The sequence below is a fragment of the Lissotriton helveticus genome, chromosome 4_1 (assembly GCF_964261635.1).
Source record: "Lissotriton helveticus chromosome 4_1, aLisHel1.1, whole genome shotgun sequence".
Taxonomy (NCBI): Eukaryota; Metazoa; Chordata; class Amphibia; order Caudata; family Salamandridae; genus Lissotriton; species Lissotriton helveticus.
In genome coordinates this window covers 233,218,861-233,246,476 of record NC_136063.1, presented here as the reverse complement: position 1 = coordinate 233,246,476, position 27,616 = coordinate 233,218,861, and positions in this window count along the sequence as shown.

Sequence of the window (27,616 nt, the reverse complement as noted above, 5' to 3'; positions counted from 1 at the left end):
TGCAGGGCCAATAGTAGCATTTGATTTACAGGTCCTGGCACTCTCAGTACACTTGACTAGGGACTTACCAGTAAATCAGACATGGCAGTCATGGAAACACCAATCCATAAATACCATTTACATGAAGAGCATATGCACTTTAGCACTGAATAGCAATGGTAAAGTGCCCAGAGTCCTAAAACCAACAAAAATAGGGTAAAAAACAAGAGGCCAAAAAGCTAAAAGCCTGGAGGTAAACAAGCAACAACACAGCACCAGCAAAATCCCACACAAATTTGAAAAATAGAGCATTTGACACCGAAACAACAAAAAGCCAATCTGTACAAACGAGTTATGAATGTTTTGAGTTAAGGTGAAAACTAGCAGCTAAAAGATCAAAGCATCAACCTCCCAAACCTAGCTATGTGAAACTGGGCCAAAGTGAAAAAATATGGGCAACAGTGATGGTGTGCGATTCAGATACAAGAAGTGGATTGGGTCTGGTTGGAGCTTATCTTTGGACTTCGAAGACATTTTGTGAAAAAATGTCTGAGAAGGTAAAGTCCAGTGGGGAAAGGCGGCAGGCAGTGTCCAAGGAGGAAGCATCATCATGGGGGAGCTGCTGGACAAAGCTGCATGTTCGGACTGAGGGCTAGATGTATGAAGTATTTTTGCTGTCGCAAATGGCCAAGTTCGAGGGATCGGGCCATTTCCGACCGCAAAAATGCATTTGGGTTTGAGAATGTTTATAAAAATATTTTTTAAGAGCAATCAGTGGTCCCATGGACCACTGCCTACTCCTAAAAAATAAGAATGAAACTTCCTTTTTTATTTTTAAACATATTCTATTTTCCTGTAAGGAAAATGGGCTGCATTAAAAACAAATAAATGCTTTATTTAAAAGCAATCACAGACTTTGTGGTCTGCTGACACCAAAAGGCAACCATCCCTGTGATGGCAGGGAATCCTAGTGGGCCACAAATTGCGACCTTCATCATAATTATTCATGAGGAAGGTCTATTTGTGACCTATTATAAATCACTAATGAACCAGATATGACTTTTTTACATTGGTAATTGCAATTACCAAATAGCGACTTGCAAAAAATCGCTATTTGGTAGTCGCAATTACTATTCTTCCTACATCAAGTCCATGGTCTCTTTTTTGGAAGCTGAAAATATCCAGAAACAAAACTGGAGGATGTAGCCGACGAAGGGGCCACAAGGCAGGCATCCTTTCTGTGAAGGATTGCTAAACAGGATTTATTGCTGTAGAGAAGATCAGACGTGAGTCCCTTGCTCAGTTTGCCACTGGATTCAAGCAAGCCGGTCTGAAGACGGCTGTAATGCCAGAAACCGGTCCTCGGAAGCTTGTTTCCGGTCCAGGGAAAGCATGGCATGGCAGTTCGGGCTGGACTGTTCCCATGAGGCACAGGGTGAGACTGATTTGCATATAGCCATGTCTGAACTGGGGTGGCAAAGTGGGCTAAAGAACGGTGATGGTTCAAACCCAGATCTTTTGACTGGGTGTGAGTGTTTGATTGGTTCGGATGCTCCGATGTTGTAATTGACTCCAGGCTGGTTGAGGTATTTCATGAAGATTTATTGTAAGATGTTAAGTATCCTGGAATAAGCCCCACCAGGAGCAGCCAGCAGTCAGCTCAGCCCCATCATAACTGTGCTTATCTTCAACCAGCACCCAACATTCCGTAGTGCATCACAGTGCAGAGACATTCCACAAGAAGGGCATTAAGTGGGTTAAGGCATACATGGGAATATGCAATAGGTAGAATACAACATACCTCCTTTTCTTCCAAAACAAAACAATTAACAGAGGAGCATTGAAACAAAATTAAATGTAATGTAAAATAACTTGACTTGAAGAGTACAAAACTCATAGTGATACAGAGAAGGAAATGAATAAACAATATAAATTGACCCATTCCTTTCCTGTAAACAACGTTGTAAAATAACAAGACTAGATAAGCGAGAACTCATACAATAGACTAGAAACTAGATTGAACTGCAATCCCACCAAGTAAATACTGCAAAATTGATATTAAGACTTTTGAGAATGTACAAACTGGAAAACCTTGAGCAAACAAAATAAAACTTGACAAACGTTCCCAACAAGACATACATTGAAATGTGCAATTATAGATAGAGAAAACGGCACAAATAGAAATTAAAAACATCGAGGAGTTGAACTTTGCAATACCTCGTGAAGATGCTAGGCTAATTGAGAAGCGTTGCACAAATAGAAAATAGAGGATAAAGGCATGCGAAAGAATGAGAGGGATGAAGGCATTAAACAGTATATAATAGCACTTTTGAAAATGTATAAGTTTGAGAATGTGCAAACCTAGACAACCTCAAGTAGAAATATACCATTGAATTTGAACAAAATTACACACATGCAATCTTGTAAGAAAACAATTTGAGAAAACATTTGACTTGAAAAATTAAAGTTCAGTCCAGGCATGCATGTGAATTAAAAAAAACAAAAATAACAGTAGAACAATTTGCAGTAACATTTGAAACCATACATTAGCAAATAATAGCATTTTGAAATTAAGAAGTATACCACCACACTGCACATAGTGAAGCATTGAAGTCCAAGGTAGATACAGTTAACAAGAACATCATGGCAAGAAAACAAAACTTTGCCGGTGTGGAAGAACATGAGGTAAACACCCTGGCTTGTAAAGCATGTACTAGACACACTGTCAGACACGTGAGAGAAAAAAAAAATCTCTTTAAAAGGCACATGAAGAGAAATAGAGTAAATGTTGAGGCAAAAATAATTCCAGGGAGTCAAAGTCGTGCTCATGTAAACACGCATGACCAGTGGACTAGACATGCACCACAACGACATAGAAGAAAGCAAGGCACGTAAAATATTTCCTTGGATTAGGGCTACAAACACAAGATAGAACTCGTGTTCAATACTCCCATTATTTGAAGAAAACTTTATTGAGGGTGAATATCTTGAATCAGAAAGAGGACCAAAATCTTGATGTGAGGCGCCAACAGTGAGATGGCGACACATTACTGAACTGTTGTGCCGGGTGGCTGTAAGGTCAACCACACACCAAAACCTCTTAAAATTGACTCACTGCAGCAAATGTGCTTGAAATGAAACATCTGCGTCGTAAAAGTTCATGGCTCTGTCTACCCACTGTATAAAATATGTCTACAAATAGAGTCGTCACCCACCCAGGCACATTTAAAGTACAAGTTAAGGTGCGTGTCCCCAACGTGTCTTTAATCTAGTTGATCTAAAGTCCTATGTCAAAACTTGGAGCACTGGTTGATAGATGGGAGGAGGTACTGCAAAATGGGAAGAATCTGGCACGAAGAAGTTGGGGGCGACCGGTGAAATGGTCACTGGTGGGGCTTGGTGCCAGAGTCTTTGTTTGAAGTTGGAAGATAGATAAAGATTTTGAAAGACTTGCCTTCTGGAAGCTTGATTTCTTGAGTTGAACACGTAGGTTAGATCAAATTGTCGCCATCAAAATGTTGTAATTGACTCCAGGCTGGTTGAGGTATTTCATGAAGATTTATTGTAAGATGTTAAGTATCCTGGAATAAGCCCCACCAGGAGCAGCCAGCAGTCAGCTCAGCCCCATCATAACTGTGCTTATCTTCAACCAGCACCCAACATTCCGTAGTGCATCACAGTGCAGAGACATTCCACAAGAAGGGCATTAAGTGGATTAAGGCATACATGGGAATATGCAATAGGTAGAATACAACATCCGTCCATCACCACCCCCTTTTGTACCGATTTGGCCGCAATAAGTGTGGCAGGGTATGCTCAGACGTGAGTCCCTTGCTCACTTTGCCACTGGATTCAAGCAAGCCGGGCTGAAGACAGCTGTAAGGTCCTCGGAAGCTTGTTTCCGGTCCAGGGAAGGCATGGCATGGCAGTTCGGGCTGTACTGTTCCCATGAGACACAGGGTCAGACTGATTTGCAAATAGCCATGTCTGAACTGGGGTGGCAGAGTGGGCTAAAGAACGGTGATGGATCAAACCCAGATCTTTTGACTGGGTGTGAGTGTTTGATTGGTTCGGATGCTCCGTCCATCACCACCCCCTTTTGTACCGCTTTGTCCGCCATAAGTGTGGCAGGGTATGCTCAGACGTGAGTCCCTTGCTCACTTTGCCACTGGATTCAAGCAAGCCGGGCTGAAGACGGCTGTAATGCCAGAAACCGGTCCTCGGAAGCTTGTTTCCGGTCCAGGGAAGGCATGGCATGGCAGTTCGAGCTGGACTGTTCCCATGAGGCACAGTGTCAGACTGATTTGCATATAGCCATGTCTGAACTGGGGTGGCAGAGTGGGCTAAAGAACGGTGATGGATCAAACCCAGATCTTTTGACTGGGTGTGAGTGTTTGATTGGTTCGGATGCTCCGTCCATCACCTCCCCCTTTTGTACCGATTTGGCCGCAATAAGTGTGGCAGGGTATGCTCAGACGTGAGTCCCTTGCTCACTTTGCCACTGGATTCAAGCAAGCCGGGCTGAAGACAGCTGTAATGCCAGAAACCGGTCCTCGGAAGCTTGTTTCCGGTCCAGGGAAGGCATGGCATGGCAGTTCGGGCTGGACTGTTCCCATGAGACACAGGGTCAGACTGATTTGCAAATAGCCATGTCTGAACTGGGGTGGCAGAGTGGGCTAAAGAACGGTGATGGATCAAACCCAGATCTTTTGACTGGGTGTGAGTGTTTGATTGGTTCGGATGCTCCGTCCATCACCACCCCCTTTTGTACCGCTTTGTCCGCCATAAGTGTGGCAGGGTATGCTCAGACGTGAGTCCCTTGCTCACTTTGCCACTGGATTCAAGCAAGCCGGGCTGAAGACGGCTGTAATGCCAGAAACCGGTCCTCGGAAGCTTGTTTCCGGTCCAGGGAAGGCATGGCATGGCAGTTCGAGCTGGACTGTTCCCATGAGGCACAGTGTCAGACTGATTTGCATATAGCCATGTCTGAACTGGGGTGGCAGAGTGGGCTAAAGAACGGTGATGGATCAAACCCAGATCTTTTGACTGGGTGTGAGTGTTTGATTGGTTCGGATGCTCCGTCCATCACCACCCCCTTTTGTACCGATTTGGCCGCAATAGGTGTGGCAGGGTATGCTTAGACGTGAGTCCCTTGCTCACTTTGCCACTGGATTCAAGCAAGCCGGGCTGAAGACAGCTGTAATGCCAGAAACCGGTCCTCGGAAGCTTGTTTCCGGTCCAGGGAAGGCATGGCATGGCAGTTCGGGCTGAACTGTTCCCATGAGACACAGGGTCAGACTGATTTGCAAATAGCCATGTCTGAACTGGGGTGGCAGAATGGGCTAAAGAACGGTGATGGATCAAACCCAGATCTTTTGACTGGGTGTGAGTGTTTGATTGGTTCGGATGCTCCGTCCATCACCACCCCCTTTTGTACCGCTTTGTCCGCCATAAGTGTGGCAGGGTATGCTTAGACGTGAGTACCTTGCTCACTTTGCCACTGGATTCAAGCAAGCCGGGCTGAAGACGGCTGTAATGCCAGAAACCGGTCCTCGGAAGCTTGTTTTCGGTCCAGGGAAGGCATGGCATGGCAGTTCGGGATGGACTGTTCCCAAGAGGCACAGGGTCAGACTGATTTGCATATAGCCATGTCTGAACTGGGGTGGCAGAGTGGGCTAAAGAACGGTGATGGATCAAACCCAGATCTTTTGACTGGGTGTGAGTGTTTGATTGATTGGGATGCTCCATCCATCACCACCCCCTTTTGTAGCGCTTTGGCCGCCATAAGTGTGGCAGGGTATGCTCAGACGTGAGTCCCTTGCTCACTTTGCCACTGGATTCAAGCAAGCCGGGCTGAAGACGGCTGTAATGCCAGAAACCGGTCCTCGGAAGCTTGTTTCCGGTCCAGGGAAGGCATGGCATGGCAGTTCGAGCTGGACTGTTCCCATGAGGCACAGTGTCAGACTGATTTCCATATAGCCATGTCTGAACTGGGGTGGCAGAGTGGGCTAAAGAACAGTGATGGATCAAACCCAGATCTTTTGACTGGGTGTGAGTGTTTGATTGGTTCGGATGCTCCGTCCATCACCACCCCCTTTTGTACCGCTTTGGCCGCCATAAGTGTGGCAGGGTATGCTCAGACGTGAGTCCCTTGCTCACTTTGCCACTGGATTCAAGCAAGCCGGGCTGAAGACGGCTGTAATGCCAGAAACCGGTCCTCGGAAGCTTGTTTCCGGTCCCGGGAAGGCATGGCATGGCAGTTCGGGCTGGAATTTTCCCATGAGGCACAGGGTCAGACTGATTTGCATATAGCCATGTCTGAACCGGGGTGGCAGAGTGGGCTAAAGAACGGTGATGGATCAAACCCATATCTTTTGACTGGGTGTGAGTGTTTGATTGGTTCGGATGCTCCGTCCATCACCACCCCCTTTTGTACTGCTTTGGCCGCCATAAGTGTGGCAGGGTATGCTCAGACGTGAGTCCCTTGCTCACTTTGCCACTGGATTCAAGCAAGCCGGGCTGAAGACGGCTGTAATGCCAGAAACCGGTCCTCGGAAGCTTGTTTCCGGTCCAGGGAAGGCATGGCATGGCAGTTCGGTCTGGACTGTTCCCATGAGGCACAGGGTCAGACTGATTGGCATATAGCCATGTCTGAACTGGGGTGGCAGAGTGGGCTAAAGAACGGTGATGGATCAAACCCAGATCTTTTGACTGGGTGTGAGTGTTTGATTGGTTCGGATGCTCCGTACATCACCACCCCCTTTTGTACCGCTTTGGCCACCATAAGTGTGGCAGGGTATGCTCAGATGTGAGTCCCTTGCTCACTTTGCCACTGGATTCAAGCAAGCCGGACTAAAGACGGCTGTAATGCCAGAAACCGGTCCTCGGAAGCTTGTTTCTGGTCCAGGGAAGGCATGGCATGGCAGTTCGGGCTGGAATGTTCCCATGAGGCACAGGGTCAGACTGATTTGCAAATAGCCATGTCTGAACTGGGGTGGCAGAGTGGGCTAAAGAACGGTGATGGACCAAACCCAGATGTTTTGACTGGGTGTGAGTGTTTGATTGGTTCGGATGCTCCGTCCATCACCACCTCCTTTTGTACCGTAGAGAAGATCATGACGGAAGCTATGGCAAAATCAGGCCAAACCGTAATGCACTTCGGGTGGATAAATGAGCAAGATGGCCCTGTGTCATATTCTTTCTGAAAGCAGTTGCAAGCCAAAAATGTTTCAGGTTTTGGATCTTGACTATCTGGCACCTTTAGCACCACATCCAATGGTCCAGGACTGGGTAGGCACCACTTGGAGGGTCAGGACTCACTCTGGCTGGGTCTAGATATGGGTGCAAGATAGGTGGAGTTTTTCTGTCCCTGTAGCTCTGATCAGGAGGCCAGTCACCTAGCCCTTGGAATCACTCTGGAAGTCCTGGATTCAAGAGGCAGAACAGGGCTTACACAGCAGGGTAGGCCTCTGAAGGTTCTAGGCAGGCTTCAGACAGCAGAGCAGTCAATCAATCAATCAATCAAATTGTTCTTGTAGAGCATCGCTTGTCATCCACGAGGGTATCCAGGCACTTGCTGCAGGTTTCAGTCAAAGAACCAGCTCTTGAGCCCACTCCAGAATTAGGCAGCATGGGTGCAGTGTGATGGTGGAGGGGGGGGGGCATTCAGGTTTTGGAAGTGACATGGGAGAAGGATCGACCTCTGCAGTGGCATATGAGAGGTGTCTGTGCGAGGGCAAGGTAAGCTGAGTGGAGGTTCTTGGGAGGTCGATGGAAAAGCAGTAGGTGGTTCATGTAGGCTTGTCCTTGGTCATGAAGGGCTTTGTAGGCATGGGTCAGGTGCTTGAAAAGGCATTTTATCTGGACCAGGAGCCAGTGGAGATCTTTCAGGTGCTGGTTGATGTTGGTTCTCTTGGGCAGGCTGAGGATTAGCCTGGTGGCTGCATTCTAGATCGTCTTGAGTCTTTTCATGAGTTTGCTGGTTGTTCCTGCATAGAGTGTGTTGTTGTAGTCCAGTCGGCTGGTGATGAGGGCCTGCATCATCATCTTCCTGATGCTGATTGGAAGCCGCTTGAAAACTTTGCAGAGCATGTGGAGTGTGTGAAAGCAGACTTAAGAGATGGTGTTGACCTGACGTTTCAGAGAGAGTACGCTGTTAGGGATCATGCCGAGGTTGCATGCATGGTCTTTCAGCATGGCGGTGGGTCCAAGTTCCAATGGCCGCAATGAGTCATTCCAGAGAGATGTGTGTCTGCCAAGGATCAGAACTTCAGTTTTGTCTGTGTTCAGTTTCAGGCAGTTGTCCCTTATGCAGGACGAGACGTTCTTCATGCAGTTGTGGAACTTGATCTTCATTGAGGTGGGGTCCACTGAGAGAGAGAGGAGGATCTGAGTGTCGTAGGCATTGGAGATGATACTGGTTTTGTGTGATCTAATGATGTCTGCAAGTGGTATCATTTAGATGTTGAAGAAGGTTTGACTAAGGGATGAGTTTGGGGGATGCTGCAGATGGTTTTCTTGACTTGTGAGGTGAAGGGAAGGTGTCAGACTCTCTGGGTTCGGCCAGTGAGAAAGGATGCAATCCAACTGAGCTCATCACCTGTGATTCCAATCTGGTATAGTTGATCAATGAGTGTGCGGTGGGAGACAGTGTCAAAGACTGTGTAGAGGTCGACATGATTAGTGTGGCTGATTCTCCACTGTCGAGAAGGGTGACAATGTCATCTGTTGCAGCAATCAAAGATGTCTTAGTGCTGTGGTTGGCTCTGATCCCTGATTGGGAAGGGTCCAGTAGTTTGTTTCTCCTCAGGTGTTCTTGTTTTAGAGGTTGATGGCCTTCGTCAGGAGTTTGGTGAGGAACATGAGCCGAGAGATGGGGCGTTAGTTCTGGAGCTTGTTGGGATCTGCAGAGGGTTTCTTGAGGAGGAGTATTACCTGCTTGTTTCCAGTTGTTGGGAAAGGTGGCCATGGTTATCAAGGCATTTAGGATGGTGGTGATCTCGTCTCCTCTGAGGTTAGAAAGTTGTGAGGGCAGCGGTCGATGGGAACTCCTGAGTAGATGAAGTTCATAAAAGTAGTTGTGTTTGGCGTGCTGAGATGTTCTCATGGGGTGCCAGATAGTTAGCGGTGGTGGTCAATGGAATACGGAGGAGGTCAGTGTGTCCTTCGCGGTGTAGCAATGCAGTCTTCAGAAATAGACAGCAAGCCACAGCAACAGGCATTCCTTCCATAGGTCCAGAAAGTGAACTGAAGACTGGGTCCGAGGGTTCTATTTTTATACCTGGTGCGGTCTCTGGAGTAGAAGAAGTTTCTAAAGTTTTCTCTTTGAAGTGCTACGAGTTTCCTATCTCCCTTGCGCTGTTTCCAGTCTGACTTCATAACCAATGAGGTAGTGTGAAGTCCTCTATGTGAAGGCGGGGCACAACCTTTTGATTTGCAAATCGGGCTGTGCCCAGCTCTGCCCCATCCTGCCAGTGATGGCTCATTCAGGCACACCTAATCCCTCTATTGTGTGGCTGTCTGAGAGGAATACACAAAGGGTAACTGCCATCTACATCCAGTCATGTGTCTCAGGAACAGACTGCAGGCACAAAATAGGTAGGGCAGAAAAATACCAATTTCTAAAAGTGGCATTTTCAAAATTGTGATTTAAAATCTGACTTTACCATTATTGAGGAGTAAAAAGTACAATTTCTTTGACACTAAACATGAATTTCCTATCTACTCCTAATAAAAAGTTATCACTTATTATGTTATGTTATGTTACTGCAGCTTAGAGAGTGTATTTTCACCAGATGGTCTCTCAGCGCTAGGTAACTGATTCAGCATGGTTCTAGATACTTATTAATAAGCTTGCTTAAAGAGACAGATTTCACATTTTTCTGAATTCCACATAATTGGGGGTGATTCTACGTCCAAGACATAGTGAGTTCCCGACACAAGGAGAAGTGACCAAGAACCTGATATCACCTGTCCTATTACTCTTAAATTGAGGGGTCACTGCATAGTGTAAATGAGTGGATCTCAGATGTCTAGTGGGGGACTATTTAAGGATTTGATGAAGGCAAAGCTTTCTGTGTACAAGGCCTTATAGATGGTACAACATACTTTGAACATGGATCTTTGTGTAACTAAGAACCAATGAAGGTCTTTTGTAACTTGTGAAATTTGACAATGTTTGTGAAGTTGGTAGATCAGCCCAGCAGCCCAGCAGTCTAATTTTTAATCAACTGAAGCCTGGGCATAAAATATTTAGGAAGACCCAGATAGAGGGAAAATGTCTGGCTGCGTGGAACTTTTGAAGAAAAGGGCGGTACAATAAAGCAATGCGAAATGGATGAATTACACACACACACACACACGTGGTATCACAGGGGACAATGTTGCAACCACTGGGTTTTAATTTAATCTCCAAATTCCGGCATTTGTAGTCTTCGTACTCTTTAATTAAAACATTTAGGGATAGCACTTTGTCCAGGTAAAGTCAAGTTTAGTGGTGGGTGCTGGTAAACTCCGCTATGTTGCGTAGGCAGAGTTTTTACCAAACTGCCCTGTAAGCAGAGTGTGGAATGACAAAAACGCGTTGAACTCTTCCGGCGGAGCGATGTTTACCACCCACCCTTAGAAATGATAGCAACAAGTCTGAAAATGGGTGAATACAATTTATACGATATTTGGAGGACAGGTGACATTAGGCGACCCTGATTTGACTTTCATCAGTAGGTTCACTAAGTGCTCTTGGCTAATCTAAGGAAAGAATTAAAGCGTACTAGTAATTGTATCATCGGAGGACAGACTATTGTGCAGGCGGAAGGGAGGAATACTCTTTTTTTAATGCACTCAATCTTATTATTGAAGAAAGAATTGAAAGAATTATTAAATGTAATAATGCAACCTACTGTTATCCTTTAAGAGAGATAGGTCTCACAGTAATGAACAAACATTTACAATGCAACAGATCTCGCAATGACATTGTTTTGAGCTATTGGCATTGAAAATGTTTTTTTCCTGCATTCGTGAAGCATTAATCAAGTAATGGCGTTGTAAATGACAATATATTTTACCCACTGTATGTTGACCCTCGCTTACCGACATACATTGAAACCGCACTACAAACGAGCACACATGCATGCACATGCTGAGAAACACACGCACCCCGTGAGACAGACACACTGATACATAGTGACACCAATGGTAGGGGTGGTGTATCGTTGGTGCGGAGTATCGTTGGTGCAGCAGGGTGAAACTGTGTAAGAAGCCCAATAAGCCCCAATAATTACTATCCAACCTGTGGTGAAGGAGGTATTTACTCCTTGAATTAGGGCCTGCGCTGGGTTGTATGACATTACTACACATTCCGTTGCAACGCATGCCTTTACCACGCATGCGTTACAACGCGAATGCCTTCTCCACGCATATCCTTTACCACGAAAATGCCTTTAACACGCACTTTTACAACAATTTTCGTTGTTAAACTATGCATGTCAATGGCATTTTCATGTTAAAGGATATCTCCGATCACTACTATTTAACCCTAAAAATGAACCCTTATAATTTACCCCTGTGCAATACCACTCCCTCATTCCCCTTTACCTCTCCACATCCTCTCCACTCCAAGCACTTCCGATTTGCGTTTCACGTCATAAAGGGGAAGCGGAAGTGTCTTTCCATTTCCTCTAATGACGCTGATTGCCTCCACATCTTTTTTCTTCATCTTCTGAAAACAACGGAATCAGGTGTGTTTCTTTATTTTGTTTTTGGGGGGGGAGACCCCCAAACCCCCTTTTTTAAACCTGTATTTTTGTTTGGGTTTTTGGGGGGGAGACCCCTCCAAGACCCCCCAAGATCCCCCCAAGACCCCCATTTTTTTATCTTTAGCACACATGCCTTTACTACGTATGTCGCAGTGAAGGTATGCGTGGTAAAAGCTTGTCGTTGTAACCACGCATGCGGTGTAATGCATGCGAGGTTATGGTTATGCGTTGAAACGGCCGCGTTGTAGCGGCCGGTTCCCCCTGCGCAGCAACGCTAGGCGAGACCGAAAAATAATCAGTGTTGATAGGACTTAGCACACATACTTAAATCTCATGATTAGGTTGAACAGATGATTCCATGTCATCAAGAATCTGTTTTCCCAGTTATGGGCTTTTCTTTTACCAGTAATCACGTTCAGGTGTATTAGTGCAACCGGCTTACTAGTATCAAATCCCAGGAGCGGAAAAGGGTCCGGGTGACAAGGAGTCACAAAGGAGCTACTCTGCTACCAAAGTTGCGAGTCGTGTCACTGAGCTTGAACGGGATATTTTTGGAGGGACATCTATTGAGATCAGCTTTTACATTGGTAAGTTTATAGTGGCATAGGTTCAGGTACCTTCCAACATAACTGAGGCTGGAATTCTGGAACAGTGTGTTGGCTTTAAGGGAGCAACAATATTCTTTCAATGAGTCCAATTCTTGGGACAAACTCGTAGAGTAGGGCTGGTATCATTTGTCATATTTTGCAAGGATTATCACCATGTCAAGGAGCTTAAACATACTTAAACACCCGCCACCTCTCAGGTATCAATTTCTTAACATGCCCCTACAAATAAATGATCCTCCTACCTGCAGAAGTGTATGAGGGGGTCAACGAAACATTGGATTACTTCCGGTAGACATCTAAAAACTGCTGCCGGAAGCAAAACAAAGGAGGAATCACTAAGGTAGACATAAAGAACGGACTACAATCTTCTGGGTGTCCAGTTCGGAATTGGCTAATTTGGATATCTAACCAGTAGCCGTCCTTTTAGTATGTTGTTAGTATTTTTTCATAGTATTTTTACAGTAGGTCATGCTTGTTTATTGCTGGTAAAACTGCTGAAAACGCATGTGCAAGTCTGACTCTGTCCTCTCTCCAACGTTTATCGGATTTCACTGGTGTCAATAACTGTAAGTTCCTTATCTTCCTATCGTCAGTCGGTATATGATTGAAGAACCCAATTATTGTGAAGATGGTCAACGATAGGAGGTGTATGTTTTGACCGGAGATGTGTAGGGTCAGACGAATGACATGGGGAGGGCTAAAGCGAGGAAAGGCTCCCTGAGCCGACGTGTGCTCTGAGGGGGAGACACCTACGCGAGGAGACCTCAGTGTGCAGGGTAGTGCCTTTAGACTTTCTTATCTTTATGGGGGGCATCTGTTTCTAATTATCATGGCCGCGCTAAGGCCATGCTAATTAGAAATAGATAGCCCCCTAAAGATAAGAAAGTGCTTCCCGACAGCCATGAAGCAGGCAAACCCGTCCAGATGGGGTGGACGAAAGGGAAAAAAGGCAGTGGCCAAAAAGCATAATTTTCAATGGGAAGCCAGCGTTAAGCATAAACGCTGATGCGACCCAATGAAAATGATGGGTGGGGCTTCAAGACCCCTTCTGAAATCTTTTCTCTCACTGTAGGTCTCGCCGAGAGAACAGCACATGCGCTGCAACCCTAGGCGAGACCTAAAAACGAATTTAGGAGTTTTTCACTAGGAGGACATTTAAAACTTAGAAGTACATGTCCAAGCTTAACCCGTCTTGTGCTCACTAGGATCCAGGCATGGATAGAGGAGTATGACAGTCTCACCCCTCTCCAAGCTGGGTTCCGCTCCCATGTGAGCACCTTGGATCAGGCATTCCGATTTATGCTTTTGCACTGGAAGACAGTCACCCTGGGTAAAGGCAACCTGTATGCGGCCTTCGTGGATCTTAGGTCAGCGTTTGACCTGGTCCCGAGGGCAGGCTTATGGAAATCCCTATTGGAGATGGGTATGCCCCCCATATTGGTACGTATCATAGTGAACCTCCATGCCCAGACTTTTGCTTATGTGCGCTGGGGTAAACCGGGTGAGGTGACGGAGAACTTTCCAGTGGCTAAAGGCGTCAGACAAGGCTGTGTCATGGCACCTACCTTGTTTTCCCTATATATCAACGGGGTCACTAAATACTTTGACAACTTTTCCACGGATGCTCCAAGTTTGGCTGGCATGCGTATCCCCCTGCTCATGTTCGCTGACGATACTCTCTTGATTTCACGTACCAGACATGGTCTGCAAAAGGCACTGTCAAGGTTTGAGAGGTTCTGCAGCGAACATGAGCTGGAGGTGAACGTGTCTAAAACCAAATTTATGGTTTTAAGGGGGCACAAACAAATAACCGCCAGGGTCTCCCTGGGGGTATCCCCCTGGAGCAAACAAAGCACTTCACCTACCTGGGAGTTACCTTTAGTGACACTTTGAGCTGGACCCATCAGATCGAGCTCATGACCCTGAAACACCAACAGTTGGGCGGGGCACTGATCAAGGAACACAAAGGGTCATTTACGAGGCCGATGTCCCCGCTTATTAAGATCTATGGTGGTAAGGTTCTATCTGCAGTCCTGTATGGTGCGGAATTATGGGGTGGTAGCAATATGGATCCACTAAAACATGCTCAAAATAAATTTTTGAGAATGTCTACAGGTTTGCCACAGTCGACCCCACTAACTCCCCTTCTTTATGACTTGGGGTGCCACTCGGTGGAGGATCAAGCAAGACTCCGTCCACTAACATTCTGGCGCCGTCTGTGGACAACACCAGAACTCCACCATTATGCTGCTGCATGCTTGGAGGTCAAAAATAGCCCTGGTGCCACAAACATCGGATGGTTCAGAGACCTCAAGGCCATTTTACTAGCTTTGGGTCTTGGAGATCTCTGGTCCACGCCTGAGTCAGCCAATTTCCCCTCTAAAAAGGAACTAAAAAAATGTTACTGGGATTGGGTGACTCATAACATGTACTTGAAAACGAGTTCAAGCAGCCTTACTGGACTGTTTATTGTACATAAGGACGCGCCCAAGCTTGAATGGTTCTGGGATACCATATCTAAACCCCTGGACCGCAAATTATTTTTTCAATTTAGATGCGGTTCGCTTCCAATTGGGGAGTTTACCAAAAAGTGGGGAATAGAAAGGTCGGGGTTTTGTCCCAGGTGTCAAGGTACCGGGGAAAGCCTGAATCACTTTTTGTATGTGTGCCCTCTTTATTCTGCCCCCAGAGCTAAATGGCTAAGACCGGTTTGTAGAAACTTAGGTACCAGATCGGCTGCGGAAGCTACTAGACTGCTAAAAACCAACTTGGAGTCTCTTATTGTTGTGGGGGTCGCTAAATTCCTTGGGTGGGCATGGGTGCTAAGATGCAGGCTTATCAAATTTAACCAAATGGTGACTGTTTAGTCTTTTGTAACCTGCTGACCTATGGTTGTATCAGAGTCCCTTTCTAAAATTTTGCATATTTGTACAAGAAGCTGATTAGCTATAAATGATTTAATACTTGTTTTAACGGTTTTATATGTATATACTGTATTTTATGTCTTTTATGATGAACTAATCGAATAAAGACTTCTTGAACTTGGATGTCCAAGCTTTTAACTACAATGCACCCTGCCCATGGCAAGGGGGTTATTTGGCAAATTGACAGTTTAAAACTGCATTTAGGATGCCCTAGCAGACCTGGGGCATGTTTTAAGGGGATACTTATGTGGGTGGTACTAATTTTACAGGCCATTGGTATATGGAATACTACTTCACAAGCAACCTATAAGTAAATTAAATGTGGCAATTAGGTGTAAGCCTATTTTACCTGTTTTAGGGAGTGAGCACAAGCACTTTGGCACTGGTTAGCAGTAGTAAAGTGTATAGAGTCCTAAACCTAGCGAAAACGAATTCAGAAAAATTGGAAGATGAATGAAAACAGTTTTTGAGAAGACCAACCAAATGCTGACAGGCCTCGCAACCGCTTTGCATTGCGACAATTCCTGATTTTTCCTAGTTGTTCTTGTGCTACGGGCCATCAGTGTTGTGTGTGTGCCTAAATGTGATTCACTGTCACTGTGTGTCCTGTGTTCATTTACTAAGATGTTGATTTACCATCACTTCACTTCACTTTCAAAATCCTATTAGTATTAACATGCCATAGCCGTTCACGCATGGCATCATTGCCTGCAGTTAGGTTTCACTACTCACAATTATTTACATCTCATGGGCACCCTTGAACGCCTGGACTCTCTTGTCCAGGTGTTCTGAGTTAGGTACAGTCACAGTTTGTATAGGCAGTCCTTCCATGCAGCGACAGGCATATAATTATAGGATTAGCTGTTCCCAAATAGTATCGATTTTGAATTGCTCTATATTACAGCTCTAAAATGTAAAATGGCATGAGAAATATAAACGGCTCTTTAAAATTGTGCTCAAGGGCAACTAAAAGCTCCGGCTGGAACGTAGAGCCCTATTTGCATAAATATTTGAAGCATCTGTTCTACAGATGAACAAAAAAGTAATTTACGATAGTAAATTCCACTTCCTTATTCAGAATACAGTTTTGTTGAATTTTAGGATCCTAAATTGCATATAAGGGGATGGAAAATTGGCCAGTGTATAGTAGATGTTCCACCATGGAAAATATAGTGACGGGAAGGTAAGGGCATTCCGGGTACAGTTGCTCAAAAATATTTTGCAGGTTGTTTCTTCTTAGGAAGAAAATGGAAATTGACCCTTCTGAAAGGGAGACGAAACAGCCTTTCACAGTTGGACATTTTTCAAAGGACTCAAGTGGAAGTGGTCTATCCACAAGGAAACATTATTTGCGATTTAGACGGTAGCGTAGCTAGTGTGAGGGTTGGGGGTGTTCTACCCCGGGTGGCACTTTTTGGGCGATGGCGGGTGAGGTGAGCAATATAGGCGACCCCAAGGTAAGTGGTTTTCTTTTTTTAACATTTTTATTTTCCTTCGTCGTTGTCTGGCGAAATCCCCCATTCTTACCTGCACCGGCTGTCAATGCGCGGCAAACTCAAGGACTGCCCCGGGTAGCAAAAGCTCTAGCTACGACACTGGATTTAGAAAATAACCACATATATGTTAATGCTCATTTAATTCTGCATATTTTCCAACTACTTGAGAAACTTCATTATTAAGTGTTGGAAAGTTGTAGTAGTCCTTAAAGTCTATGACTGCAATGGCTCTCCAGGATAAAGTGTGGGTGGCTGAAAGTGACTAGCACTATGCCTTTTTGCAATAAAAGTAGACATATTACACCAGGCAACAGTCAGCAGGAAAATCTATGCGAGCAATATCCTCACATACAAAAGTCACTCGAGATTTCTGCTCAGTATATTATGCAGACAGTTTCTGAAGTCACATGGTGTATGTTGCTGGCATAGCGCATACAGCCCAGATCCAATCTACAGGTCCTTACTAGGTATATCTGCTCCAGGTCTCCCATGAGCGGAAACCACAAGTAAACGGTAACGTGAAGAAAACACAAACTTATACGAATTACTTATAATTCATTAATCAGAAATCATGCGAGACTGTGCTCATGTAAAATACATTTTGAACAGACTTTATCATTATCCCATTTTATGCAAATGAAACTGAGTGATCTGTAACCCATAGTCTGACTCATGAAAAGTTAATATTTCAAAGAAACCTGCAATAAATACCTGGGCAACTCTTTGGGATCACCATCCGGACTTTTATGGGACACGGCCCCCTGTCCTGATGTTAGAGCTGCTATTATTATCCCACGCTTAACTCCTCCATGGTAATCTGTTAACCTTGCTTTGTAGAGTCCCTAAAAACCTTTTCACAAGGACCTTTTTAAGTCCAATAGGTCAGCAATACAGTTACCGGCCCATTTGTAATAATGAGATGCACTGAAGCATTGCACCCATCACCCAGAAAATTAAGGCTGATAAAAACAGCTGAAATCTGCTGCTGAAACTCAGTGCAGAATGACCGATGCCTTTGCTAATTCCACATTTCAAGGTGAAACCTCAACACCACACTTCTAATTCCCAGGTAACTTCACCCTCAAGCATCTTTACATACTCACATACTCACGAGATACTCGTAAATCTCGTGGACAGTGGTGATGGCTACAAATCCGAAACCTTGTAATGAAACCATAGTTTGATGTAGTATGCTGTACTAACATTAGTTCACGTTCTATGAAGTTGCCTTAGCAACATGTTTTTCATTACAAATAAAAATAAAATATCTGTGTTAGTGTATGAGATGCACACAGCAGAGCTGCAGAGAACCAACGTTAACCACTCAGCTGGCCTTCTACTCTTTAACATCATTCTTGCTTACTGCTTTAGAAATTCTCTCTCCTCAACATGGCAAGGTGTTGGAAATGTGGGTCCTTGCCCTAACTCGCAATGAACTTTTCTGGGTACCGGAAACCACAAAACCAGGCTCTAAATTCCATATGAAAGACCAACAGTTGTTTTGTTGAAGAAGATTCCGGTTCCAATTTACATAAAGAGAACAACAGTATCCTGCAATGCAAGCAAGAACCTCCAAATTAAACAAAATGATGAAAGCTCCCATTTTAAAATGACACTGAAAAGGATAATTCTATGATTGACAAGGCAATGATGCCTTATCACCTACACGACTAGACAACCTATCACGAAGCTACAACATGATCACCAACTCCAATCTTATACTCACACAACCATCACCTCACACCCACAAAATTAACTTCCAGATACCACAGAACAACATTCTCCTGCTATGCCTTATTCTTTTCCTTTGTGGTCTGTTTCTTTTGACTGTTGAGTAAAGGTGGGTAACAGGTACAATCATTTAACCAAGTGCTCCAAGTTCTTATCCAGCAAAGTCCAGGATTTTTACATAAAAAATGCAGTTTTCTAACCGGTTATTAGCACCTGCCTTTAAACTTTTCGGTGGAAGAGTGAATGGCGTTAGAGGACAATAATATGCTCCATTTAGCATCACTTTATGTGTCCAAGTTTGAAATCAGGATTTAGAGCCTCTGTCGCCTGCATTAAGGAAATACAAATTACCCTTTACACCACACATTGAAGTTGATCGCAGTGTCAAAACTGAGCTCTTTAAACTTCTTTGACTAGCTACTCCATGGCCACTGACCATGCATCTTCAGATGAAATTTCCACTTGAGGTGAAGTAGATGGAGCTTCCAGAAATTGAGATTCTGGTTCAACAGCAGGGAAGAAAGGAAACCCGAACACACCTTGCATTCGCCCTCTGCTCCAGCAAAATACTACACTAGTAAAGCAGAAGGTCTTTCATACTTTGCTGGTATTTGTACCATAAATATTTAACATTTGAGTTAAATTTTAAGTGCATCCATCTATTACATTATCAGAGATTTATCACCATACCAGGCTTTCGAATAAGTTGTGGCAGCCGGCAAAGATGCCGACTGCAACCTAGTGGAGCTGGATCCTGGCCCGGCAACATCAGTCCTGTAGCCCCCTGGGCCATGGGATGTGGAAGCTGAGTAGGATCAGCATGGCAGAATGAGGCTCCCCCTGCTGATATAGACACTTGCCTTCAGGCTGCAAGAATATTACCATGTTATGCGGCTCTGGAGGTGGGAACTCATCATCCCTCCCTGTACGCTGATGCCTGGACTACACAGGCCTGGCATGAAGGAATGAAGCTGGGTCCTGAATTAATGTTGAAGGAGAGACACAGTGATCACTCAGTGCCCAGCCATAACCCGCTTGGCAGTCACACCAAAGCCATTCAGTACCTCGTGGCCAAAGGAGCAGCACTCTAATATTGGGTAGATGACTGGGGTGGGGGTGGGAACCCCTCCCCACTACCCATGGCTGACTCATGTGACTCTGTTACATTTTGCACCCCTTCACCATGAGAGCCCCATGGGCCTCTCGGAGTGTCCAGCCTGCGCACCGAGGTGAGGGGGCGGTTACAGCTCCAGGAGGCAGAAGGACTCACACACTACATCCATACCTGAGCCTGACACAGACTCTATGAACCCAGGTAGGATGGTGGCAAACTTAGAAAGCAGGTAAACTACACTAAGAATAGCGCTGCTCAAGCCAACCCCAACCTTGGACACTGGAATGTGACGGGAGACAGCTGGGGTGTCGGGCCGGCAACTGAAAGGAGTTTGTCGGACAGCGGGGTCTTTCTTGGCAGTTTGGGGCCTCTGCTGTGCTCACACTGGTTCGCCTTATGGCCTACCCAGGATCGGTGTACCCGGAGAGGTGTCCTCCATGTCTTGTACCTAGTCAGCCATGCAGGGATCCCAGCCGTCTGACCAAGTACAGTAGTGAAAAACGACTTATGGAGTTTTTCACCATCAGGAAGTGTAAAGCTTAAACCCACATGTTTTAGTTTTTAAATACAATGTTTCCTGCCTAATGAGCCTTTAAGTGCCTACTTACTTAGGGGTACTTATAAGTAGTTAAAGGGAAGTTGTTGGCCTAGCAAAAGGTTTATTTTGCTAGGTCAAAATGCCAGTTTAAAACTGCACTACAAGCTGCAGTGGCAAGCCTGAGACTCTTTGGAAAGACTACTTTAGTGGGTGGCAGGGTGAGTGCTGCAGACCCATAAGTAGGATTCAATTGACAAACCCTGTGCACATGTAGTACTATATACTAGGGACATACATGATGGAAATTAAATCAAATCAAGTGTGGTCAGTTTTACCATTTTTAGGGGGAGAGCACAAGCACTTTGCCACTGGTTAGCAAGGAAAAAGTGCACAAAGTCCTAATGCCACCTCAAAAATCTGGATGAGACCGTTCAAAAAGGGCTAGGTCCATCAAAGTCAATTCAGGATAATTTTTGCACCTTTAATGCAATTGACATTACTTGATTAGATAATATAAAAAGACATGATTTTTAAAATATTTTTTTTGCAAAGGAAGAGACTATTCTTCTATGCTGAGAACTCTTCAGAGGCACAGATGGCGAAATAACACTTTATGCAAGGAACATAAAGAGACAGTCCATCTCGGGGACACCCAAGTCAGAGCCCTAGCAGTGATCTCAAAGGCTTCAATAGTATTGCCCATTGGACCTTTTGAATGATGAAAGGATAATTGCCTGCAGACTTCACAGAATGGTCACAAAACCGGCTCGGATGGCAGTTTTAAGACAGTGCATTACACCTGTCCATCATTTAAAAGGGTGCTTTAAAATGCTCTGAAGTCAACAGTAAAACAGGACGTTTTAAAATATTAAAGAGGGATTGGAAATGCACAGTCGTTAATCTGTCAATCCAGTCATTGTCAAAGAGATACATATTCATAAAAAAATGTAGCATCAGTCGTATGGACAAAAGCTCCCACTTATGCTTGCATTTAATGGTCAGCATACGCACCTATAGATGATGTGGCAACCTAGCAACAATATGCAGACAGCGCTGATTACTGCATGCTGGTCGTTTACCAGAAACGACCTATTAACCTCTTCCATGCTCATGACAGCTCCAGGCCGTCATGAGTCACGGTGGGCGTGTGCTGATGACGGCTGGGAGCCGTCATGACCACGCCCGCGATCAGAATGTTCAGCACTGCGGCGGAATTCGCGCCGCAGTGATGAGGTTAAGGCAGTCTTTGCTTCAGTTTGAATCTTGCAGGTTTAGGATCTTTTATAATGGTTTTAGAAACAATCTACAGGCCTTCTCAACAAAAAAATCAGAAATGTACTCCTCGAAGTTTGTACCAGAATGTGCTTACATTTTCAAATATCTAGGCATACTGCAACTATTTCTGCACTATGTGGGCATATTTACGTGCCACTTGCGCTGTCGGAACATCACTTTTTGTGACGCTCTGGCGGTGCAAATCACAAAATTGTATCTTTAGGACACTCAGAGTCACTTTGCATAGCCTCAATTGGGTCTAATAGATATGGAGTAAGGCAGCGCAAATCGCTGCGTTGCCTTTCTCTGTGCTCAGGAAGCATTCCATGGGTGTTGCAGTGGGTTTTCCCAAGTAACACCCGTGTATTTTGACGCTTTTCCTGATTTACAAAACCGTGTATACCTAGAGATGCGCCAAAACCATATGTCTCCCAAGGTGAGGCGTAACGAGGAGAAATAACTTTATTTCTCCTCATGTTTTCCTCTTTACATGCGTGCTACATTCTGCAGCGCACATGGAAAGCGGAAAAAGCCTCTTGGGATTGTTTCTGTGCAACAATACAATCCTAACGGCAACACAGGCACCCTTGCACCATGATGCACGATGGCCTGCGTTAATGCTAGGCTGCAGAAACTGCACCTGTGCAGGGGTAAAGTACATGAATACACCCAAATGCAAAAATACGGTCCATTCATGCCCTTTCACTTTGGAGTAGGGCAGGGCATCAAGCTGACTTGCTGCGGTGCCCTACGTCAAATCCCCATAAATGAAGCCATACTTCTGTAAATATGACCCAGTCACTGCTTTCTAAGAGTAATTAAATGAGTATACACGTCTCTCTTTTAATCCGCTACCAGTAAGGAAGTGCACAGACTTCTCACCTGGATACAAATTTATCCATGCCATTTTCTTGGTTACCACAAGAACCTGAAGACCTGAATTTTCAATTAACCAATAATAATAATAATACTGTCTTTTATAGAGCGCGAACAGCTACCTCCTAAGAGGTGTCCCGGCGCTATAGCAGCTAGTGGTGCGTCAGGCAGCCTGCGTAACACAGAGAGTCCAAGAGGCTACTCCTGGTTAAAAAGCCAGGTTTTGGCTGCCCTCCTAAAAATGGTTTCAGAAGTGATTTGTCGCAATGCGTTTGGCAAGGCATTCCAAAGCATAGCAGCCTCAAGCAAAAAGGATCTGCCCCCTAACCGAGCTTTCCTAACTTGAGGGGTGCATAACAGGTTCTGGGAACCTGAACGGAGAGAGCGAGGCTGCTCATAAGCGCCAAGTCTCTGCTTCAGATAGCAAGGGCAGGATCCGTGGAATGCCCGAAAGGCTAGGGTAAGGGCCTTGAATTTAATTCTACTATTAACTGTCAGCCAATGCAATGCTTTGAGATGCGGAGAGATGTGCTGCTTGAATGGGACATGTTTAATCAATCTCGCCACCGCATTCTGGACCATCTGCAATTTCTTTATCTGGTACAATGGGAGGCCCAAATACATGCCATTTGCATAATCCAGGCGGGAGGTAACTGTGGCATGAACCACAGACCGGCGACAGTGTTCTGGCAGAAGATGTAGGATTTTACACAGGTTTCTTAAGGTGCCAAAACTAGCACCTGTCACCTGTTGAACTTGGGCCGAAAAAGATAGGTCCGTCTGCCACTTAATGCCCAGGTTTTTTGCGCAGCTTGCGGGAGCGGAGGGGGCAGCCCATTTCCTCAGGCCACCAAAGGTCAGCGGCGGGGGGTAGGCTGTTGCCGAAAAATAGCACCTCTGTTTTCTCGGCATTCATCTTAAGCCTGATGTTGTTCATCCATTGTGCTATATCTTTTAAACCTATCATAAGTAGGGCTAGGCACACACACCTCCTCAGCACGAGGATACCTATCACAGGTATCACGGGTGATAGTGCGTTTTACAAATATATATAACAAAAATAAATGCTGGGGTTCTAACTAAAAAAGTTTGATGAATATGCCCTGATGTGTTCCCCCACATCCATCGCAGCCGAAGTGGGGAATGCCCCTTCTCCTACATCGCCGCCCAGACCTCGAACGACCTCTGCCTTCACTTCAGAACAGTACCCTCCCTCGATGACTTCAGAAAGAAACTCAAGACCTGGCTCTTCGACTGAGACACGGGAACCTCTGCGCCAGATACCCTTAGGGGTGACAGATCTACTCTATACAAATACTGATTGATTGACTGATGCGTGAGTTTGTGGATATTTACCTGCTTTTGCTAATGATCTCACTGAGGAATGGCTCCAGTCTTGGCCATGTTTGTAAATGTGTTCACACAGAAATTCGACCATACTGTTAACGTTTCCAATCAGGGATAACATCTGATTTTGCAAGTGCAGATAATGTTAGGTGCCTGAATAACGTAATGAATCAAACCCTACATGTAAACACGGTCATCTGAACCAATACATTTGTTATTTTGCTGCATCAATGATCATTGGTCAGCTATTTGAAATGTTGTAGTGAAAAAAGATACAAAGACACGTCAACATTTCTGACACCTCCCCAAAATTTTTTATGGACTGTAGCATGGAATCCAAGGAAGAGTAGGCAGTTGTGACGGTAACAGTAGCCTAGACAATGGTGACATTTAAAGGTAGGGCACTGATACTTTCATTGTATTTTTTTTTTTAGTAGAAGCTGTTGTGAATTTTTTGCATGCATTGGGTCTTTACAGTGAAGCCCAACCGGAAGACGAAAGATGAACGTCTGTGTTTTATTTTGTCTTTCTGAGAAGTTCAATATACTTGGGGCCATATTTATGACCCGGATTGTGTTGCTCTTGCACCACGCACACAAACATGGAAAAGCACCAAAAAGCTATGCCTCCCCACGATAGGCGTAACCTGTAGAAATATGTTTATTTCTCCTTGTTTCTTCCGCTTCCTATGTGCTTCAAAATGCAGCACACATAGAAAGAGGAAAATGCATCTCAGGATCGTTTTAGTGCAGGAAGGTGTCCCTTCTTGCACAAAAACTATTTTGCCTACAGCACAAGCACCCGTGTAACATGACGCAAGGGTGCCTGCATTGGCCCTAGGCTGCCAAAAGTGAGCCAGCTCTAGGAAAGGTCTGGAATGCACCATATAATGTTAAATACAGCAGATTCCTGTCCCTACCCTTTCACGCAGCGCAGCAAGGTAGCTTGCTGCATTGCACTGCGTGAGAAATTGATAAATATGGCTCTTGATTTTTTTTACGGTTCAAAGCAGAGAAAAAATGAAAACAAGGGGTCAGCTTTTCCTTGGCTATCGGCTCAATGTAATTTACACTTGCAGGCCTCAGGAACAACCATTAAGCCATATCAGAGTTAGCAATATTTTATAGGAAGGCTTATTTCAACTTGCCTATCAGCACCTTGAGACGGGAGATATTTCCATGTCAAATATAAGGACCTTGGCTCTTATGTTGCTTACAAAGCCTTCACAGCCATGCCTACTAAATTGGTTGTATAACCCATAAGGTAAGGTGCCTAATATTTAAAAGTAGAACATGTAAGAAATTCAGCTAAGGTTGGCATGTTCCTACAGTTCCAAGCATGCAAAAAATGTTTTACAGAATTGGGCTGAAGCAATTTCTATGAGAAAATCTAAAGTGCAAGTCAAATATATTTGTAACTTTGGTGTGGAACTAGCTTCCGAGTCCATTCAACCACTGTTTCTTATATTTATTAAAAATCTAAGTCATTGATAAAGTTGGGTCTTTGTTAAATATACACATTCACAGCCATGTTGACAAAGGGCGGGCTTCCGCAGCCCTGGATGTTTTATAGACTATCTGCAATCCTTGAATTGAGGTTTATGTCTTTTGTCAAGAATTCTGCCTAAAGCACTACAGAGTTTTAGATACCATTACTCATAGGATTACAAGCAAGGACGTTTACTAGATTAGTCCAAGACACAAGGGTGAAGGAAGGAATGCATTGAAATAATCCAACTATTGACAATCACTTGGGGTAGCATTCTAACCCATTGTTCATCGAGCACTCTAGGCAAAGGCCAGCAAAACAGTACTGACCCTGCTCCTTGTGACACTTGGCACTTTATGGCATGGCTTCCCCAGTTTTTTGCTTCTGGCCTCTCATTTTGATTGTGTCCTGAACTTCGTTTTTGCTGGTGTTTGGACTATGGGCACTTTACCTCAGCTGACAATTGCTAAAGTGCATGTGCTCCGCACGACTCGTCCTGGACATCCCCCGACACAGCCACATCTCCGGCCACCTGAAAGACCTGCACTGGCTCCCCGTCAGCAAGAGGATCACGTTCAGACTCCTCACCCACGCACACAAGGCTCTCCACGACCTGGGCCCCAAATACCTCAACAACCACCTGATTTTCTACACGCCCACCCGCCAGTTACGATCGGCCAGCCTCGCCCTTGCCGCCATACCACACATTCGCAGAGCCACCGCCGGAGGAAGATCCTTCTCCTACCTGGCAGCCAAGACATGGAACTCCCTCCCCATCCACCTTCGGCTGACCCAGGACCATCTTTCCTTCAGGAAGCAACTCAAGACCTTGCTTTTCGAGCAGTAACGGACCCCTTCCCCCTGGCGCCTTGAGACCCTACCGGGTGAGCAGTGCGCTATACAAATTATATGATTGATTGATTGATTGATTGCTCTGTATTTAAAATGTACTGGCATTTGGTTTCTCCATGATTAGCATTTATGATTTACTAGTAAGTCCCTCATACAGTGCACTACATGTGCCCACGGCGTGTAAACCTAGTGGGCCTGCAGCACTAATTTTGTGCCGCCCATGAATTGCCCTACAAACGTGTCTCAGGCCTGCCACTTCAGAGCCTGTGTTGGCAATTTTTAACTCCCATGTCGACCTGGCAAGTACACCTACTTGCTGGGCCCAAACCTTCCCCCTTTTACTACATCCAATGTACTTCTAAGGTAAAGTAGCCCCAGGTGACGGGTGCTGTGTATTTAAAAGGTGGGACATGTGCTTTTAAGTTTAGCATGTCCTGGTAGTGAAAAGCCACTAAATTCTCTTTTCACTACATCAAGGCCTATTTCTCTGATCGGATGGCATTGGAGCTGCAGTGTAGCAGTTTACATGGGTATCACCTGTGACACTTAGTGAAATGGCAACGTTATTACCAGTACACTATTTGGTCTTGTTTGTATTATTTTATTCTCTTAATATGAGTTATAGACTGAATTATATGATCTGAATCGAGGTACCTCTTTTACTCCTTCTACAACCTTCAAGATGGACTCCTCTGGGATGGTTCCAGCTGCGGTCCACTCAGAGAAGAGAAATAAGGAAAAGAGAGAAAAAAACTCATGTAAGTCCTTTGTCTCTTCTTACCTTTTTGTTTTTACCTAAAGGAATGGGAGTGGGGAGTATTTTGTGTCACCCAAACCGTAACCAGTGGAAGGTCTTTCTGCAACAAATAAGTGTTTGTGTTAATTTACTTGATTCTTGGTTTCTTCAATCTCACTCCTCCCCCTCACTTCTTCTCCCGATGACCTTAGACCTCTCGGCTCTCTGGTCTGTCTCTGCTCAAAAAGGCCCCCGAGTCGCCCACGCACCTGAGAAAGTCACGTTCCTACAGAAACGTGGTGGGACACTCCGCATTGTGGTTTTCCTCTCCTGTCCTCGCTTCCTCCCGCAAACCTTTCTGCAATGTAGGCTGCAGTCTGCTTCCAGTTGGGCTCTCCTGTCTTGTACTCCTCCGGATTCGCTGTCTCCTGTTCGTCTGCTCTCGGTCCTCTTGTGCCACTCGGCGTAGTGCAGAAAAACTCCTCAGAGACACAGAGGGGGTTTGAAGACGCCGTGCTCTCCAACTCCGCCGGGATTTGTGTGTCTGATGTCGTCACGTGAGCATGCGCAGTTCTGAGGGCGTTGTCTGCCTTAAAGAGGCCGAATCCCGTTGGGCCATCACTGCTGTTGGTATATGAGGCATATGAAAAAGGCTGAAAGTAGAGGAGAGTAGAAACATAAGGGGGAAGCATGTCGTCTTCCTCTACCCTCTCCTTGACGGTAATAATATTGTGTTCTGTCACTTCTTGGCACATCCAATTGGGACCTGATAGAAAATTGGACTTTGCTGTCACTGGACTCACAATTTAAAAACACATCTTTCAGTGTAGTGGGTTTTTAAATTACAGGTCTGAAAATGCCACTTTTACAGGGCATTTTGTAATTATTCAGCGAACCTG